At 37.6% G+C, this 19,808-nt stretch overlaps 2 protein-coding genes across 13 annotated transcripts in view; one reads left to right on the plus strand and one right to left on the minus strand.

Annotated features, from left to right (window-relative positions):
* SLF1 (SMC5-SMC6 complex localization factor 1) overlaps window positions 1–3,317 on the minus strand; it is a 78,212-nt gene extending 74,895 nt beyond the window's left edge. For all 4 annotated transcript variants that reach the window (XR_013815114.1, XR_013815115.1, XR_013815116.1 and 1 more), the window contains exon 1: window positions 3,186–3,317. The gene's annotated coding sequence lies outside the window, so the exon portion shown is untranslated. The remainder of the gene's footprint in view (window positions 1–3,185) is intronic.
* A 36-nt stretch (window positions 3,318–3,353) lies between these two features.
* The window catches only part of KIAA0825, a 366,280-nt gene continuing 349,825 nt past the window's right edge, over window positions 3,354–19,808 (plus strand). For all 9 annotated transcript variants that reach the window (XM_079798899.1, XM_079798896.1, XM_079798902.1 and 6 more), the window contains exon 1: window positions 3,354–3,425. The gene's annotated coding sequence lies outside the window, so the exon portion shown is untranslated. The remainder of the gene's footprint in view (window positions 3,426–19,808) is intronic.

Here is a 19,808-nt window from a genome sequence, read left to right on the forward strand (position 1 = left end):
TATACTTCCCTCTAGGAATACAACCAATATTGTTACTTTGAATTCAAGTTGGGAAGATTTTCATGATTTCTGTTACCTAAGAAATTTAACTGGGAAAGTACGAAAGTTCTAAAATTAAATAGGGTCAGTTAAAGTGTTGGATCTTTGTTTTAACCAATATTGCAAAAGGTAGACATAAATCCCAATACTCACACTGTATGAGTCAAATACTATTTGGCTCTGAATGCTATAACATCAAGTGCAGTTTAGGAATTTTGTATCCTGGCTTTGGCTGAATTACATTCCAGTGGCCTCTGGATTTTCTTTTTTATTTTTATTTTTAAAGATGTACAGTCTGTTTCCTGCCAATCCTTCAAAGGTATGGGATGTGTGTGTGTATATACAAATATAAATTTATTTTACTAAGGTCTCCAGTGGCGAGACTTGGGGGATGTTCTAACTTCAATGACATTATTTAGAAAAGAAACAGTCATCAACAAGCTCTTAGATGGCATATTTGACAGTACAGGAAGGAAGTGGAGAAGCAGCAGCAGAGTAACTATAGTGAGGAAGAAATGATAAGCTAAGAGGTTTATGGAGATATATCAAGTACTGTACAAGGAACAGACAGGACTGGAGATGCTAGCTTTAGGGATAAAGGGGCCCTTAAGGAAAACAAGAGGTATGACGCTCAGGGCAAAAGTAATGAATGGACAGTAGATACTGGTGAGTCATGGGGGCAGGAGAGTGAAAGTCACACCTGCTTCAGTATCCTAAGAACTTTGTATTACTTACTAGGAGCATAAGGTCTAAGGTTGAACAAGCTGTATTTCAATTGAGCTGTGATCTACCCACTTCATATATTTTAGTTCATTTCCTTCTCAACAATGCAAGTGCTATTTACCCTTCATATACAAATTAAGGATATTGGAGAACCTGGGACATTAAGAAACTAACTCAAGGCGACACAGCTAGTCAATGGTGAAAACAAGATTCAAAAGCCTAAATCTGTTTCTGCAAAACTGTATGCCTTTCTGCAATATCACTGAGTTAATTATCAGAATTTTGTCTAATACTTTTAATCACAATATAATTTAACAAAGCAATCGATTTTCAGTTAGTGCAAGAGAAAAATGCATTGCATGAAAAGGAATCTACTATGAGGGTGGGGAGACATTTAGATCATCAATATCACTGAAAATATTTAAACAATTATAAAATAATTTCAGAAAAATAACACTAACATCTAAAATTTCAAAGCATTTCTAGAAAGTCAAGAGTGCCATTTTTTAATTTAAAAAAATGAAGTTTTCATTATTTCTCTCTCAAAATGGATTTGGTATTAATCACTAGACTAATTCATATGGGCTTTTCTTCATCAAAAAAAATTTTTTAACTATTACTCAATGATAAAGTAACAATTGCTAACTTTAAAAAACAGTATATTATTTCAAATACTTTTGTGAACCTAAAAGCTTTAAGGATATTTTTACTTTTAAGCATCAAGATGTCCTTAAAAGGTAAGAAACAGTATTTAGTGTATTTTATAGCATATATTTCCCATTAGCATATTTAAGGAGAATCAATCACAATAGTAAAGATAATATTCCATTTTAGTTATATTTTTGAAAAATACAGTTCTTCACTATCTTTAGCTTTTCTTTTTCGGAAGATCTATGGAATTGTTGGTTTTATTTTTAAATTTTTTTCTTTAAGTAGTGAAAAGACTATCTTAGAATAATCAAGAAAATACTGTCTAATTAATGAAGCCATATATTGGTTTTCTAAAACCTAACGTTTTTAGACATTAGTGAAAATTGTGGATAACTATTATGAAATCTTCAGAGTTTTGAACTTTGATTATGAAAAGTACCCACATTTGAGCACCTTTTCAAAGACTTACACCTGATTTAGGTTCTTTGCTTTAGGGAAGCAGGAAAATATTCAAACATATAAATGAACTTAAGTACATAAGGCAAGAGAAACTGTGGATTTAGAAAATAGCTCTAATAGGGGCTTACTTGCATTATTGAAAACTGGCTTTACAATAAAAAATCATCCATTCAAGTAGTTGAAAAATGTATGCATTCAAGTATACATTTAGAATATATATTATACTTTGGGTTAACTTAGAAGACATGATCAAATTAACTCCCTTATAAAAATCTACCCCAAACTCTCAATTATATACTGAACACCTGCAATACAGGTTAAACTTTTTCTAAAATGGGAACATCTTGCATATCAAAAGATACTTCTAGGAACTGAGGCATAACGTACTATCAAACGAAAAAGTTCAGAAGGTGCACTGTGTCTGTCATTCGTACACTGTAAATACTGCTTAAAATTTAATTCCTAATGTTTCAATGGTAAAATTTCCTTTTATTTTGTTGATCTAGAATAGTCATTTGTTTAAAAATAAATAAAGAGCTTGGGGCTTCCAACATCAAGCTCCATCTAATTTCTGGGTCACATTCTGATAAGGAGTACCTGAGACAGGCCAATTTTTTTTTTGCCACTATTTAATCAGAGGCTTTGGGAGTGGAAGAAATCTCAGAATTACCACTAAGTCTTGTTCCCAGCCTTTTAAGTAGCTAACATATTATAACCCACAGGCACATAGGCCCTCCCCACCTTCGGGGAAATGCGTGTGTGCATGTGCCTGTGCGTGTGTTAATATTTAAAGACCTAGAGTAGTTGCTGCACTACCACGTTTGACCATGTTTAAAAATTCTACTAGGAAGAAAAGAATGACACCCTTTCCCTCGTCACAGGGAGGTGGGCCTGGGAGATCCCAGCCGCCTGCTGTGACGCGAAAATACAGAAAGCAGCCAAGAATCTGGGGCTCTGGGAGAAGCGTCCCAGTCGGTTCTATGGAAACGAGAGACGCAGGTGGCCTAGCGCCTGGCTGGCTGGGGACCGAGCCGCGGAGCTGCGCCAACAGGAGGCGGGGGAATGGCTCGGCCCAGCACCGCCGAGAGGGGCGGGGGCCATCGCCTCCGCAGCGCCGGCGGAGCAGGGCGGGGTCTGCCACTACCGCGCACCCACGCGGGAGCCTAGGCGGGCGAGTGGGAAGAAGAGCGGCTGCCACGCACCCCCGCCCCTTCCTAGCGTCTCCACGGGGAACGGCAGAAACTTCGGGGGCGCGGAGGGAACATCCCCACGGAGTCAGAGTACACTGTATCTTCCGAGTTGAGGCCCTTTACCTTCCAGGCCGGACTGTCTTGCTTCCTTCAGTTGGTAGCAGTGGCGACCAGGCAGACGGACTGCTGCGGCTGCACTGGCTGCTCCGCTAATCCGGGCTCTGGGAAATAATTTCCCGCCGCGCGCTCCGTGGCCCCGGAAGCTATTGTATCACTTCCGGTTGGTTGTCAGTGACGCTATCCAGCCGTTGTCAGGTGGGCTGGCCTGGCTCCTGCTAGATCCGCGCTGGAGGTGGGATACTGGTAAGTGACTTTTACGCGTTGCCGCCTGGGCCGGGTTATTTCCGGTCAGGGCACCGGACAGCATCTGGGCTGGACCACGGAGTGAGCGGGAGAGGGTTGAACCAGGAGTCCCCATCCATCCCTGTGGTGCTTAGCCCTCTATCCTGCTCGAGAAGGCCCTGGGAGCGCGGCTTACCCTCTTCTCCACTTGCAGTATCCATCTCCAAGTTGGAAATTAACCTCCCGTCTCCAGATGTCCCTCAGCAAGGGTGAAGACCCCGTGTACCGCAACTCGGTTTACTGCCGAGTGTCTCTACTAATAATCAAAGAGTGTCCTTACTCTCCCGTTGTTGGCCGGGTTTCCTCCACCCTCGATTTTCCAGCGCTGATTTTTACGATACATTTCCTGAATACTGTTTCCATTGCCCTGGGTGGCAGTGTCTGAAAAGCAGGCAGTCCTGGACACATTTTACAAACATTTTGGAAGTGGGGTGTGAGGGTCGTGCCTGATCTAGAATTAATTCAACATCCTCGCTGCTGTTTTGAATTGGGTGAAAATGGTCTTTATTTTCCCTGCTGCTATGAGCTCATGAGGTAGAGAACAAGATTAAAATTTAAACCGTGGGCTTTTAAATGCATGCTTTACTTTTTGGAAACACCAGTGATCAGAAAGCAGGTGCACTTTCTTGGAAGGAGTACTGGCTCACCGCTCCATGCTTCCTCAATAATGAAGGATTCAGGAGAATTTTAGATGGAGGCCTGGGGTAGCCAGAAAAATTGTAAAGAGGCAAAGTGCTCATTCAGCCGAAGATTTAAAACAAAACATGATGTAGTCAACCTTGGTGACTCTTGTCTTTCTTGAGTAATGCAGTTTCCTGAGGTAAGTAGTTTTCACTCACCACCTTATATTTAAATCACTTTTTTTTTCCTCCAGAAAAGCCAGCTGATTTTTTTTTTCTCTACAACAGCCAATTGCAAAACAAGTTCCAGGGATAACTTTACCAAAAAGAAAAATGCAATAAATATGTTCAATTCAAGGCCTCTGATGCATCAGCAAGTGCCTTGTTACTTTTTGAAAGTAATGCACCATGTTTAGAACAGCACATGGACCTCCTAATCTTGATTAATAATAGTTCAACAAATTTTTATAATCTCCTTTCATCTCAGTTTTGCCATTTTTATCAAATCTTGTGTTTTCCCTTTATGTTTCCAATTGAAAGGATTGTAATAATTTAATGGAAGTTACATGTTTCCATATAGCAACATGTTTTTAGACAGGCAGTGATTTTTAAACCATTGCTCTTGATTTGTGGTATCTCCTGTCAAATTAATATAGCCAATCACTAATACTAACCACAAACAGTTATTGTCTGCTAAACACTGTACTTTCATTATTTTATTTAAACTTGTTCCAGTTTTACAAGAAAAACCATATTATCCCTATTTTGCAAACATTTTATGTTGAAACTCAAAGATGTGTTATTGAGACTCGAAGACATTCCCACAAATTATACAATTAAATGGCAATTGACATTTGAACCCAGTCTACCTGACTATCCACTTGGCCCTGTTACTATGCTCTCTACTTCCTCTCATAACAATCATAACAGAATAATTTTCACTCTCAGGTAAAATTGGATAGACAGTATATCACATTCTTGCATTAAGGAATTAAGGGGTTAATTTTTTATGTTAACATATTAAGGATTAAGGAATGTTTTAGGGATTTTAGGAATTAACATAGGGTATGACATATCAATAATCTGATTTCTTTTCTGAGTTGATTCTTGGCCAGTTTTATTATCCTAATTCAAACAAATATAAGCAATCTAGAGATTATCAGTATATTAGTGACTCTACGTCCAGAGCATCAGCTATCTCTTTAGGCAACTTTTTACACATATTTATATACATATGTACTTATGCATGTGTGTGTATGGAGAAAGAGAATGATCACAAATTCATGAAATTAAACTTTGTAATGCCCTGTCAAGAACTGTTATTTGCTGGTTATTCGCAAAACTGTTCTCTCCTGCTCATATAACCCTCAGACAGATGGTGATTATCACACATTTTAAGGGAATATGCTTAGTAAAACATATCCATTCCAATATTCTACGTAAGGTAGAGAAATAGAAATAACCTAATTGTCAGGGAATTCACTAAAATATAGTTGCAATGACCAATACTGGAAATAACAGAACTTAATTCTAAAGAGTATCTTGTTTTATTGAAAGACTATATATATATATATATGTATATGTATATATATATATATATATATATATATATATATATATATATAACTAGTCTCATCCTGATGTGTACTTTATTATATTGTATTAACTATATGAAAGATATTTGCTTTGCATGCCCCACAGGTAGATCTCAATGATTATTTTTTTAATTGATTTTAAAGAGAAACAAAGGAGAGTGAAAAAGAGATAGAAAAACATCGATTTGTTGTTCCACTTTATTTATGCATTCATTGGTTGCTTCTTATATGTGCCCTGACCCGGGATTGAACCTGCAATCTTGGCATATCAGGACCATGCTCTAACCCAGTGGTCAGCAAACTGCATCTCGGGAGCCACATGCAGCTCTTTGGCCCTTTGAGTGAGGCTCTTCCACAAAATACCACGTGCGGGCGCACACGTACAGTGCAATTGAAACTTCGTGGCCCATGCACAGAGTCTATTTTGAAGAAGTGGTTCTAACGCCGAGCCACACTCAAGGGGCCAAAGAGCCGCATGTGGCTCGCGAGCCGCGGTTTGCCGACCACTGCTCTAACCAACTGAGCTACCTGGCTAGGGCAGTGATATTTTGTTTTTAACTACATTTCAGTGAATTATGAAGGTTGAGATATCAGTTTTTTCATTATCTCACACCCAGCATGTAGCATTGTGCCTGACATATAGTAAGTAGGGGCTCAATAAACACTTATTGAATGAACAATTACGTTTTAAAATGTGCTGTTGTTGTTTTTATCTTATATGTGTGTGTTTTTAAAAGGGACTTATCACATAAATAAATGCATATTTGTTGATACTCACATTGCCCTGGAAATATGTCCACTTCAGTCATCTAAAAAAGGCAATGGTAAAAAAATAAAATTAAAAAGGCAATGGTGGTATCCTGTAAAGAAGATTGGATAGTGAGACAGGCTATAAGAGAATACCTAATATTTACTGTTGCTTACTTTCTGCTATTTAGTGTTACATTGAATCCTCACAGCACATTTATTATCCTCCTTTTACAGTTTAAATAACTGAAACAAAGATAAGATCTGTAAATCATTATAGGTTACACACAATCTTGAAGTATCAGACCTGTGATTTGAAACAATGCTGACACTAAAGGCCATATATTCACCATTTTGCTATACTGCCTCGAATTGGGTTTTAATCCTGGCTCCTCTCCTCTACTAACTAGGCACATGTATACACAGGGAATTTTATTTCTCTGAAGATCATATTTCTCATCTATAACATACAGGGGTTGGATTAGATGATCTATCAGGTCTCTTCCAGCTCTAAAATCCTCTGACTTTAGTTGGCTCCCAAGTATTAACTGAATACAGCAGTCCTACTGTGCTAGAAAACCATGAGTGGAGTTTTTACCTGTATTTATTGGTGTCTCCAACATTGGTAGATGTACAGTTATGTTTTTCCAATAGAAAGAACAAGACCAAAAAATTAAAACACACACACACACACAAATAAAACACCTCACCCATGCTTTTTGCCAGTAAGACCCCAGTAAGTCAATGAACTTGTGAGCTTATGTTTTCATATGTAAAACAGATCTATGAAAATGCTGTGAGGGTTAAGTGAAATGATATATAAAGCCTCAAACACACTGTCTGACACACAGTTGCCATTAAGTAAATATTGATTCTCTTTCCCCCTAATCTTGTAAGCATAAAAGAAGATTGGTCGATATAAAAATGCTTTGGAAAGGTGGCAAATCTTTCCTCTTGTTATAAACACAAATAGGTACTATGAGGAACAATTTACATATGACCATTGAACACAAAACATGTTGGGAACACAGACAAAAAATTTTGCTTCCAGGAGGACAAATGAGGAAAGACATCATGAAGAAAGTAATGGTGAGGATTTCGGTAAAGGGACAAGATGGAAGAATTTCACTGGAGGATGAAAAGGTGTCAGAAAAGAGAATAGTGACTAATTCACTTCAGATAAGTAGAATGGGTGAAGGCTAATAGTAGAGGTAAAAAAGCCAAGTTCAGGGCAAGCTCTGGATAGCAGTGTGGTCAGGTTCAAGACATTAGGCTTCTTAATAAGCAATGATTTGTGGGTATAACCAGGATAGCATGGGAGGCTGGGCTTGGTATTCGATTTCTTTCTTGTAGAAATAATACCCATTTGTTACAGAAATATAAGAATATACAGATAAGCCAAAAAGAAAAAGAAATGAAAACTTGCCCCAGGTCTTCACTTGCCCACTTACCCCCACTGGGTCCCCTCTTGGCTGGGGAACATCCGTCTCTTTCCAGTGAACTCTGCTTAGGCTGGCCCAAAGGTAGGAGGGGACGCAGAGCCATTTGTCCCCCTGTTTCTGGGCCTCCACCCTGAGGGAATATGGACTTACCCTGGGACTGGTCCACAAGCGTCTAGTCCACAGGACGGAGGGTGGGCTCTGGGGCCCAGCTGTGAAGGCTGCGGGGTTCTGAGTCTCTCTCATGGTCTGAGGTCTTCTCACTCCTTCTTGCTGTCTCTTCCGTGTCTCCTGCCCCTTCCTGATGTCTGTGGCTCTAAGCTTGCTCCTCTCTGAGCCTCAATTTCCCACCTAAAGTCACAGGGTGAACTGGATAGAGGACCCTTAGGCTCTTCCTTCCCAGGAGTAACTCTAGGATCCCCCATGGTGGGGTTAGACTTAGATCTGCCTCCCCTTCCTGTGCCCTGGTCCTCCAGGCTCACCCTTTTCTGTTCCACGACTTTCTGTGATGCCTTATTTACAGAAAACAAAACAAACAAAAAAACCACAAAAAAATCCCACTCCCTTTCCAGCTTTCGAATACTGTTGAGTTACTTCCAGGCTGCTCAACATCCCTCTCTGCCAGGCATAATGCAGACTGCCTCTAGGCTGTGTCCTTTCATAGGCTGGGAAACAGGGTTTTGTCATTAGAAGTAATGATTCTGCAGACTGCTGACTCACCTTCTCAGGTGGTTAAGGGAGGTTTTTGAGTGGTGAACTCAAAAACAGAGTTGAGGCAACGGCAAAAAATCAGCATAATTAAATTGGAAGTGGGAAAAGAACACTGCCTCCCAGCTGCCATTGTTGATATGTTATTGGAGACAGGTTTTTGAAATGATGCTCCTGCTATAGCCCCTCAAACTTTGATTAAAATACAGGGAAACAGGGGGAGAGGCAGCTCAGGAAATATTCTAAGTGCTAGGAGGGTGCCTATAATATTTATGCTTACTCACACTGAATCCCCAGAAATTGAGAACAAACATATATAGCTGTTTAAATCCATTGCAGATTTTTTGCTGAGTAAATTTCTCATGAAAATTATCTAAAACTAAAAAGAAAAAGACAGACCATTCTAATTTTGATTAATTAGGCAAAAGAGCATACTGTGGAACAGCTGAATTCAGAGACCACATGAGCATGAGCTCAAACTCATGAACTTATATAATATGATCTTGAAGAAGTTACTTAAGTTCTTTGAGCCCCAGTTTGTTCATTTGTAAAATGGTGAAATTAACTTTATGGATTTATTAGGATTAAATGTGATAATGTGTGAAAGCACAGAGGCATCAGAAAAACTAGAGATCGGTCTCGTATTTTTGGTTGTTTAATAAAGTTGAATTGCTTTAAAATATGGTCTGTGGCTCCAGTTGTGAAGTCAAACAGACTTGAGTTCTAATTCCAGCTCTGTCACTAGTTGTGAAACACTGGGGACACTGGGAAAGTTGCTTTTCTACTCTTTCCTTATTTGTAAAATGGGAATAGTAATAATGTCTTTATAGGGCTTTTGTGGCGATTAAATGAAATAATGATGAATAAAGTTTAATATAGTGGCTGGACTTGTAAGCACTTTATTGGCTCAAATCAAAGAAGCAGATGCCAAGAGAGGTTTATATATGCAAGAGGTTTCTTGGGGAAAGTGCCTATGATAAAGATAAAGGTGAAGGGAACAAGAGTGGGAAGAAATTGCCTTCAGGCCTCAATGCAGGTTTGACAATCTGAAGCAGAGGAGGAAGGAAGGCAGGGGAGGAGGATAAGTAGAATCTCAAACTGCTTCTTCAACCAGGTCCATGGGCAATCCTTGAGCTAAAGTCACGTTAGAGGAGAGCCATGTCACCCCAGCACTTGGTATAATGTTAGTTATTAGTAAAAATAACAGTTGTCACAAGCTATAATTTAGAAGTGTTTTTAAATTTCAACTCTTCATGTTTACAGCCTGTCCCGACCTCCCCTAAGAAAAGTATAGTCCCTGCTGCCACACATTGACCTTATCATTTGAGGCACATATCCTCAGATGAAAAACTTTATATATATATATGGCTAATATGCTAAGTGTCCATCCAACCGGTAGCTATTATAGGCACTGACCACCAGGGGGCAGACACTCAACGCAGGAGCTGTGGAGCTGCAGTGATTTGGCAGCAGCAGTTCTCAGGTGACACACCCTGAAACCAGAAAGGAGGGAGCCTGATTCCTCACAGGGCCACGTGATTCCACCTTCAGCCGTGGGGTATGTTGCTGGGGCACTGTCGGCCCCGAATCTGATTCACTGCACACTTGCGTTTGCGTTCCACATCATTGACAGCAACTTTGCAGAGTGCCCTCTCCCACTCCAGGACCCCTTGGGGGATTTCGGAGAGCTGGTTTCAGCCTGATCCCCACAGGCCAGGCCAAGGGACCCCCATCTGCCAGAGGGACCCCACTCACTCCATAGACACCCTTCGAGCCACAGCGCCACCCCAGGTGCAGCTGGCCGGGGAGAGACTACAGGAGGTTGGCTCCAGGGCGTGTCTGGCCTGTCTCGCCCAGTCCCGCCCCACCGGCCACCTTGTAATTAATTTCCTTGCAATGTGCACAAATACATGCATCGGGTCACTAGTACTTTATAATACTTTTTTTTTAGCCCAAGAACTGTTAAAGGAATCAAAAGATGTCTTCCAAGGAACAGTTGAAACATGCAAACAGTAGCTAAGCAACTGATTTTTTCATATTACATAATTAAACACAAACGTGTCTAAATTTCTAAATTCCACTGTTTAAATTCTTAACAGCTGAGTAATGTTAACAACCATAGCCTGAAGTTGAATTTCTATTTTCTTTCTTAACAAAGATACCTCTGCGGTTAAAAAGATCAAGATATTATAGTTTTGTGCATCTGGCACCCCTACCCCTTTTGTTGTTTTTAATAAGCAATTGTAGAGATCAATCAGTTCAATGCTTTTCAAATGGCAGGTCACAGCCCCATCAATTTGGTGACTATTGGCCTGCATTTTTGTTTCAGCTATGTGTGGCTTCAGGTTTTGGACATAAAATGTGTTTGTTACTGTGAATCACAGTTGAATTTTAAAGCAAAAGATTTAAATCAACTTCGTTTATCTTACATTAGGACTAAAGAGGTGATTTAACTTGTCCTCATAACTCAGGAAACTTGTGACTTGAACCAGAAGCTAGGTCTTAAGAATCTAACTTTAGAGCTCTTTCTTTTGTATCATGCTTCCGGGAAAAGTGTTCTTATTTCCAAGAAGAGGCTTCTTTGCTCTACTTAGAGCACATAATCACTAATTGGTTAATATGATAGGTTTTTTTCCTGTCACTTTCATTATTTTTTTGCTAAGATTCCTCTTCTCTGACTGGCCATTAGGTGTAAGAGGTTGTTTCTAGCATTCAGCAGCGATGCTGAATTTACTGTCCCTTTTCCCGTTGGGGAGTGCAGCTAATGCAGCAGTTTAAAACTTACCTGATTTAAGTTGTGTGTTTTTTTTAATCCTCACCCAAGGATATGTTTGGATATGTCTCCATTGATTTTTAGAGAAGCATTGGTAAGTTGCCTCCCATACTCACCCCGACCCGGGATCTAACCCGAAACCTGGGTCCTGACCGGGAATCGAACGGGAAACCTTTTGGTGCATATAATGTCTTTTATGAAAATAGCTTTGACCTTGAGAACCCCCTAAAAGAATATTGAGGCTCCACTAGGGATCTGTGTACCACACTTTGAGATTTCTTATTCAACTCTTTCTTTGTACTTCCTCTGTGTCAACCACTAGATTAGGTTCTGGGATGCAAAAATAAAGAAGGCACAGTCCCTACTTTAAGATCTAGTGGTTGAAAGTGGTAAGCAAGTTAATGGCTGCAGATAGCATAGAATGACAAGTACCCTGACTGATACATATTCAAGGGAAGGAAAGAGACCAAATTCGTCTTCATGTGCTTGAAGTTTGGTGGGAGAAATCACAAAACTAGCTACATAATGCCAAGTGCTATTAAGGAAATATCTCTACTGACAAGGCAAGGGAGAGACCTTTATATTCTCATTTAGCAGTAAATGGGGTTTCATTATCTCCACATCCTCCCCAATACTTGTTATTTTTTATTTTTTGTTTATAGCCATTCTGGTGAGCTGTGAAGTTGTATCTCATGTGGTCTTAATTTGCATTTATCTAAGGTAAAAAAGATTGACACCTTTGATTTCTTCTAAGATTTTTATATATGTTGGCATTTATATTTAGGTCTCTGATCAATTCTGAGTTAATTTTTTTACATAATGGAGTTCGACTCCATTCTTTTGCATGTTACTATCCACTTGTCTCAGGAACATTTCATGAAAAGGCCAGTCTTTCCCTATTGAACTTTCTTGAAACCCTCATCAGAAATCAATTGGATATTGTATGGGTTTATTTATGGACTCTCAGTTCTATTGCATTGATTACATGTCTATCATTATGCCTATCCTGTCACACAGTCTTGGTAATTGTAGTTTTTTAATAATTTTTGAAAATGTGAAATGTGAGTTCTCTAACTTTGTTATTTTTCAAGATGTTTTGGTTACTCTGGGTTCCTTGCACTTCCATATGGATTTTGAGATCAGTTTGTTAATTTCAGCAAACTAGGCAGCTGGGATTTTGATAGAGATTACATTCAATCAGTAGATTGGGAAGTTTTGCCACATTAACAGTATTAAATCTTTCAACCCATAAACATGGACTTTTCATTATTTAGGTCTAATTCAGTCCCTTTCAGCGATGTTTTATAGTTTTCAGTGAACAGGTCTTACAGTTCTTTTGTTAAATTTTTCCTAAATATTTTATTCTATTTGGTACTATTATAAATTAAATTGTTTTTCTAATTTTATTTTCAAATTGTTAATTGCTAATGTATAGAAATACTATTGATTTTTGTTTATTAATCTCATATTAATTTGATTAATATGCAAACTTTGTTTAATGTATTTATTAGCTCCAATAATTTGAGGGTTTTGTTTGTTTTAGGATTCCTTAGGATTTTCTACATACAAGATCTTGACATCTATAAGTAGGTAGTTTTACTTCTCTCTTTGCAATCTGGATATTTACTTTTCTTGCCTAATTGTCCTGGATAGAACTTCCAATACAATGTTGAATAGGAGTGCTAAAAATGGACATTCTTGTGTTGTTCCTGATCTTTAGTGAAAAACTCAGTCTTTCACCATTAAATATGAAGTCAGCTGTGGGTTTTTTATAGTTATCCTTTATGGAGTTGATAAAGTTCCCTTTTATTCCTAGTTTGTTGAGTTATTTTTATCATGAATGGTGTTGAGTTTTAACACATTTTCCTTCCAATATACTATCATGTACTTAAAGTATCATGTATTTTTTTGTCCTTTATTCTATTAATAAAGTCTATTACATTGATTCATTTTCCTGTGTTGGATTCAACCTTATATTCCTGGGATAAATTTCACTTAGTCATGGTGTATAATTCTTTTTTATACTTGTTAATATTTTGAGTATTTTTGCCTCTACATTTCTAAGGGATATTGGTCTATAGTTTATGTTTATTGTAATTTTTTTGTCTTGTTTTTGGTATCATGGTAATACTGGCCTCAGAAAATGAGTTGGGAAGTGTTCCCTTCTCTTCTGTTTTTTGGAACAATCTGTGAAGGATTGGTGTTAATTCTTCTTTCATTTTTGATAAAATTCACCAACCAGTAATGCCATCTGGCCTTAGGCTTCTCTTTGAGGGAAAGTTTTTGGTAATTAATTCAATCTGCTTACTTGTTATAGGTTTACTCATATTTTTAAAATCTTCCTCACTCATATCAGTACTTTGTGTCTTTCTAGGAAGTTGTTCATCTAGGTTATATAATTTGATGACACAATTGTTTTTAGTATCTCTTTATAATCTATTTCTTTAATGTCAGCAATAATGTCCCCTCTTTCATTCCTAATTTTAGTAATTTGAGCTAAAACTTTGTCATTTGAACATATTTTCAAAGAATCAACTTTAGTATTCATTATTTTTTTTCTATTAATTTCCTATTCTTTTTATTTTATTCCCAGTCTAATCTTTATTGTTTTCTTCCTTCTGCTTGCTTTGGGTTTTGCTGGCTTCTTTTTCTAGTTTCTTAAGGTTTAAGGTTAGTATATTGATTTTAGATCTTTCTTCTTAAATATAGGCAGTTAGACTGCAGTTTTATGTTCTTGTGTGTTTGTTTGGCTTTGTTATCAGAATAATACTGTCATAGAATGAATTAGGAGGGTTTCTTTCCTTTGTTTTATGAAAGTCTGTGAAATGTTAGTATTATTTTGTAGAATTTACCTATGAAGTTCTTGCAACTCTTCCTTGTGGGAAGATTTTTGAATTAGCAATTCAATTTCTTTACTTGTTTTAAGGTCTATTCCATTTTCACATTTCTTCTAAAGTCAGTTTTAGTCATTTATGTCTTTTTAAAGAATATGTCCATTCCTAATGTGTAGACATTAAAATGTGTCTACTAGTACTTTGTTGGCATAAAGTTGTTCATTGTGTTGTCTTGTAATCCTTTGATTTTTATATGTTCAGTAGTGACATATTTTTCATTATTTTGATAATTTGTATCCTTTGTTACCAGTCTAGCTAAAGGTGTGAGATTTTGTTGATCTTTCCAAAGAACCAACTTTTTATTTTATTTTCTCTATTGCTTTTATCTTTTCTATATTATTTATTTCTGCTGTACTCTTGTGTAGCCCCTCTTCTTACTTTGGAGGTGGTTTGCTCTTCTTTTTCTGGTGATTGAATCTTATCTATTTGTGATCTTTCTTCTTTTCTGAAATAGGTGGAATTAATAGATTTCCTTCTAAACACTGCTTTTTCTGTATCCCATAAAATATGACATGTTAGGTTTTCACTATCATTCAGTTAAAAAATATTTTCTAATATCCCTTATGATTTCTTTTTTGACATTGTTATGTAGAAGTGTGCTCTTTAACTTCCAAATATTTGTTTGTTTGTTTTTTAAGATTTACTTTTGCTATTGATTTCTAATTTATTTCTGTTGTATTCTTAGAACATTTTATACTCTCATTTCTTTAAAATTTATTGAGAATTCTTATAACATGGCATATAGTCTATTTTGAAAAATGTTTTTTGGAATTTGAAAAAAAAGTGTACTCCTTCGTCACTGAGTGAAGTAATCTATATATTTAAGTTAGATTGGACAGGGGAACAGTATTTAAACATTATAAACTCTTGCTGATTTTCTGTTTGGTGCTGTCCATTACTGAGAGCATAGCTTTGAAATATCTAACTATAATAAATAATTTATTTCTTCTTTTGATTCTTTCTTTTTTCCCCTCCATTGATCTTGGTGCTTTGTTTTAGGTGACTATACATTTATATCTTTTTAATGTATTTTTCCTTTTATCGTTTTTAAATATCATGTTTTCCTCAAATATTATTTCTTAAAGCCTGTTTTGTCTAATATTAGTGTAGTAACTTCAGCTCTATTATAGTTACTGTTTGCATGGAATATCTTTTTATATCTATTTTTAATCTATTTTTTGTATTTTAATATAAAATTTTTCTTTTAAATGACACATAGCTGGATCTTGCTTTTTTAATCTAGTTTGACAATTCCTGTTTGTTTTTTTTGTTTTTTTAATGTTTTTGATTTTAGGGAGAGGAAGGGAGAGGGATAGAGAGATAGAAACATCAATGAGAGAGAAACATCAATTGGCTGCCTCCTACACGTCCCTGACTGGGGATCGAGCCTGCAGCCCAGGCATGTGCCCTGACCAGGGATCAAACCAGTGACCTCCTGGTTCATGGGTCAATGCTCAACCATTGAACCACACTGGCTGGGCCTGCTTTTGATTGAGATTAAAACATTCACATGTAATGTGCTTATTGGTATAGTTAGGTTTACATTTTCCATTATGCTTTACTTTTATATGAATCCTATCTTTTTTATTCCATTCTTCTACAATCACTGCTTTTTTTTTGTATTAAATGAATATTTTTAGTGTATCCACATTAAAATTTCTAGTGTAACTTTACCTTTTAAAACTTATTTTCTAAATGCTTGCTCTGGAAAATACATTCTACATTTTAACTTACCACAACCAACTTAATACCATCTAGTTAATATCAACTTAATTTTGACAAAATATAGAAACTTTGTTCTAATGTGGGTCTATTCCTTCCTCCTTTTCCTGCTATTACTGCCATATGTATTATATCCCTACATGTTATAAACTAAATAATACATTATTATAGCTATTGTTTTGTACAATCTATGCTTTTTAAAAAATTAATGAAAATAAATGAAATAATATTTCAGAATCTTTCATATTAACTTACATTTTTACCATCTGGTGTTATTTTCTTTTTTTGCTTTTAAATATATTTTTATTGATTTCAGAGAGGAAGGAAGAGAGAGAGAGGGATGGAAACATCAATGATGAGAGAAAATCATTGATCAGCTGCCTCCTGCACATCCCACAGTGGGGATCGAGTTCATAACCCAGGTTTGTGCCCTTGACCTGAACCGAACCTGGGAGTCTTCAGGACCTGAATAGAACCTGGGACTCTTCAGTCCACAGGCTGCCATTCTATCCACTGAGCCAAACTGGCTAGGGCTGGTGTTATTTTCTTATAGATTGAAGAATTTCCTTATTTCCTTTATTATTTAAGACAGATCTGCTTGCAACAAATTCTCAATCTTTATTTTGTCTTTAGTTTTTAAAGTGATGGTTTTATTTTGCCTTCAACTTAAAATACAGTTATTCTTTTATTTTTAAAACTAGAGGCCCAGTGCATGATTAAATCATGCACGTGTAGGGTCCCCTACACGCTTTTGCTTTTCGCGGTGGAGCTGGGTGCCTGTCTGGCTTGGCGGAGGCTTCTGAAAGGCCTGGTGCCGGAGCAGACAGGCACCCAGCTCCCCCACTTTTGATGGTCCGTGGCCGCTGAGGGGGGCTGCCGCGGACACCTGGCTACCCTGTGGTTGAGAGGCGCAGCTGGGTGTCCGCGGCAGGCCCCCTCAGTGGCCGCGGATCTGGCCGTTGAGAGGCACAGGGGGTGGGAGTCCTGCCCCCTGCACCTCTCAACAGCAGGGTAGCCCCCCTCCGTGGCAGCGGATCCGTGCCTCTCAATGGCCGGATAGGCCACCCGGAGTCCCGCCCCCCAGCCTCCCGCCGCCCAATCGTGGGCATAGCGGAGTGATGGTAATTTACATGTTACTCTATTATTAGATAGTATATATTTTACTAATTTTTTACAGAGAGGAAAGGTGAGGGATAGAGAGTTAGAAACATCGATGAGAGAGAAACATCGATTCAGCTGCCTCCTGCACACTCCCTACTGGGGATGTGCCCTCAACCAAGGCACATGCCCTTGACCTGAATCGAACCTGGGATCCCTCAGTCCACAGGCTGACGCTCTATCCACTGAGCCAAACCCGTTAGAGCAAAATATAGTTATTCTTAATATAGGATATTTGGCGGACAATTTTTTTTCCTTCAGCATTTTGAATTTCTCATTTCCCCTGACTTTTGGCCTCCATGGTTTCATTGATGCTTACCTGTGTGTGAAGAGTTAGTTTTCTCTTGATGCTTTTAGTTTCTTTGTCTTTGTCCTTTAATAGTTTGATTGTGTTATGTCTAGATACCTATCTCTTTATATTTGTCTTATATGGGGTCCTTTGAACTTCTTTGATGAGTAGATTAATGCTTTTTATCTAATTTGATATATTTTTGTTTCTTATTCATATATTTTTTCTACTCCTTTATCTGTCCTCTCTCCTTTGGGATACTATTAACATGTTTTTTGATATGGTTATGATTGTCCCCAATGTCTCTGAATCTTTGCTCATTTTTAAAAATATTTTTTCTCTCTCTGTTTTCTTTTTTTTTTTTAGATTGGGTAATTTACATTAACTGTCTTTAATTCACCAATTCTTTCTACAGATCATTATGAATATGCTCTCAAGTCCCTTGTGAATTATCTTTTCATATATATTGGACTTTTTAACTTCAAAATTTCCATTTTGTTCAAAAATTTCTGTCTCCTTATTGAGAATCTTTATTCTTTATTCATTGTCTTACTTTTTAAAATATGGTTATCTTTGCTTCTTTAAACAGATTTAAAATAGCTGCTTTGAAGTCTGCTTAAATTGAACTTCTAAGGACACTCAAAATGTTGCTATTGACTGCTTCTCTCCCCCTCACCCATTTCTTTGCATGCCTCATAATTTCTTGAAAACTGTACATTTTTAGATTATATATTGTCACAGCTCTGGATTCTGGTTTTGTAATCATTGAATGTTGTTGTTGCTTTGTTTGCTGGTTTCTTTGTTTAGTAATTTGCCCAAACTAAATAAGTGGCATCAATTTCACCTGTGATGTATGGCCACTGATATATCTGGGTTTTCTTTTTTTTAAGATTCTTTTTTTGAGTTTTACATTTACCTTCCTAGGACTTGCCCCTGTGGCTGTGTAGCTTAAATAATAAGCTGATGGTTGGGCAGTGGTTGTGATTAAACACTTCAGGTCGGTAAGTTGTCTCTCATCTCTTCATGGATCTCTGTAATAGAGGAATGCATGTAAAGTTTACAGTTAACAATTGTGTCCCAGCTTTTGTTTTCTGCTGGGCTCTTTCACATTTCCTCTGTGTCCATGGTTGTTCAGCCACAGCAATCTCTGCTAGCTTTGTTCCTCTTTAGTCTCCATTGCACATACTCTGCCTTAGCCAAGAATATGCTTGCCCCAGTTATGACCATGACCTTGGGCTAATAGAGGTGTGTGGCTCTCCCTGCTTGCTAGCTTCTTAGATCTTCACTTCCACTGACACAGTGATGGGCTTAGACATTACCTACCACTCAAAGTCAAGTAAGCCCCCTTTGACCACAGCAGATTCATTTCCAGTCCTATGATCTTCCCCACCCTGGGAGGACCTTTGTGCTGTCTGAGCTGTGGTTGATGGTTATAAGAGTAGCTCCAGGCCAGAATGCCACAGGGTCCTCATGTTCTTACCTAAAAATTAGCAGTTTTTCAAATGTGAATGTTTCTCAAATTGTTATATTCTTTTGGTCAATTTCTAGAGCACCAAAATAGTTGTATTTGTCAATTTTGTCTTGCTCTTTAGTTTCTTTTTTGGAAGAGTATTTGCTAATTGCACTCAGCCATAGGTGGAAGTCCTGTTTCTGGTCTTTAATTATGTATACTTTTTTTTTTTCTTTACTCTCTTAGGATGATGGGAAATTTACACATTCTATTAACTGATTTGTCTCTGTTTTCTTTGGAGTAAATTTTTGTTTTACATTGATCTCAAATGTGTGGGGGATGAAAAGATTTTCTTAAAATGCCCAGTGGTCCTTGGCTTTGCATTCATATTAGAAAAGAGAAAATAAAAAAGCTGCCTGGAAATTATATTTGGGTGGCACTGATTTGACTTGCATGCTTTGCTTTAGAGTGAATAGGTGGAACCATGAATATACTGGAAGTCAGCTAAGGGCCGGAAAGAGGCCATCTTGTTTTGGGGGTACCTATATTTATGCTATGTTTTCTACTTTTCTAGACAATTCATTTCCTCAAACATGATTCATTTCCTCTCATTTACTTTTTTTTTCTTACTCAGAGTAGATATTTAACGACAAAAAAGAAAGTAGTTGCTTGTATACAAAGATAGAGAAGGGAGAGTCAGGACAAATCTTCAAGTGATTGCATATTTTAGCTTCACTCCTTATTCCACACTCTGCCAGGGATATTAGCTCATTCTTTTAATTGAGGTGCTCCCTGCACACATTCTATCATTTGGCTTTTCCTACTCTGTTTCTGCTATGAATATTTGTTCATCTGGCTTACCATGTAAAAATTTGTATGGAGGGCTTGCTCAGTCTCTTCACAATTATGGATTTACATCCTCTCCACCCCACCCCTTTATTATCTTTTT

The sequence above is a fragment of the Cnephaeus nilssonii genome, assembly GCF_951640355.1.
Source record: "Cnephaeus nilssonii genome assembly, chromosome: 2".
Lineage (NCBI taxonomy): Eukaryota > Metazoa > Chordata > Mammalia > Chiroptera > Vespertilionidae > Cnephaeus > Cnephaeus nilssonii.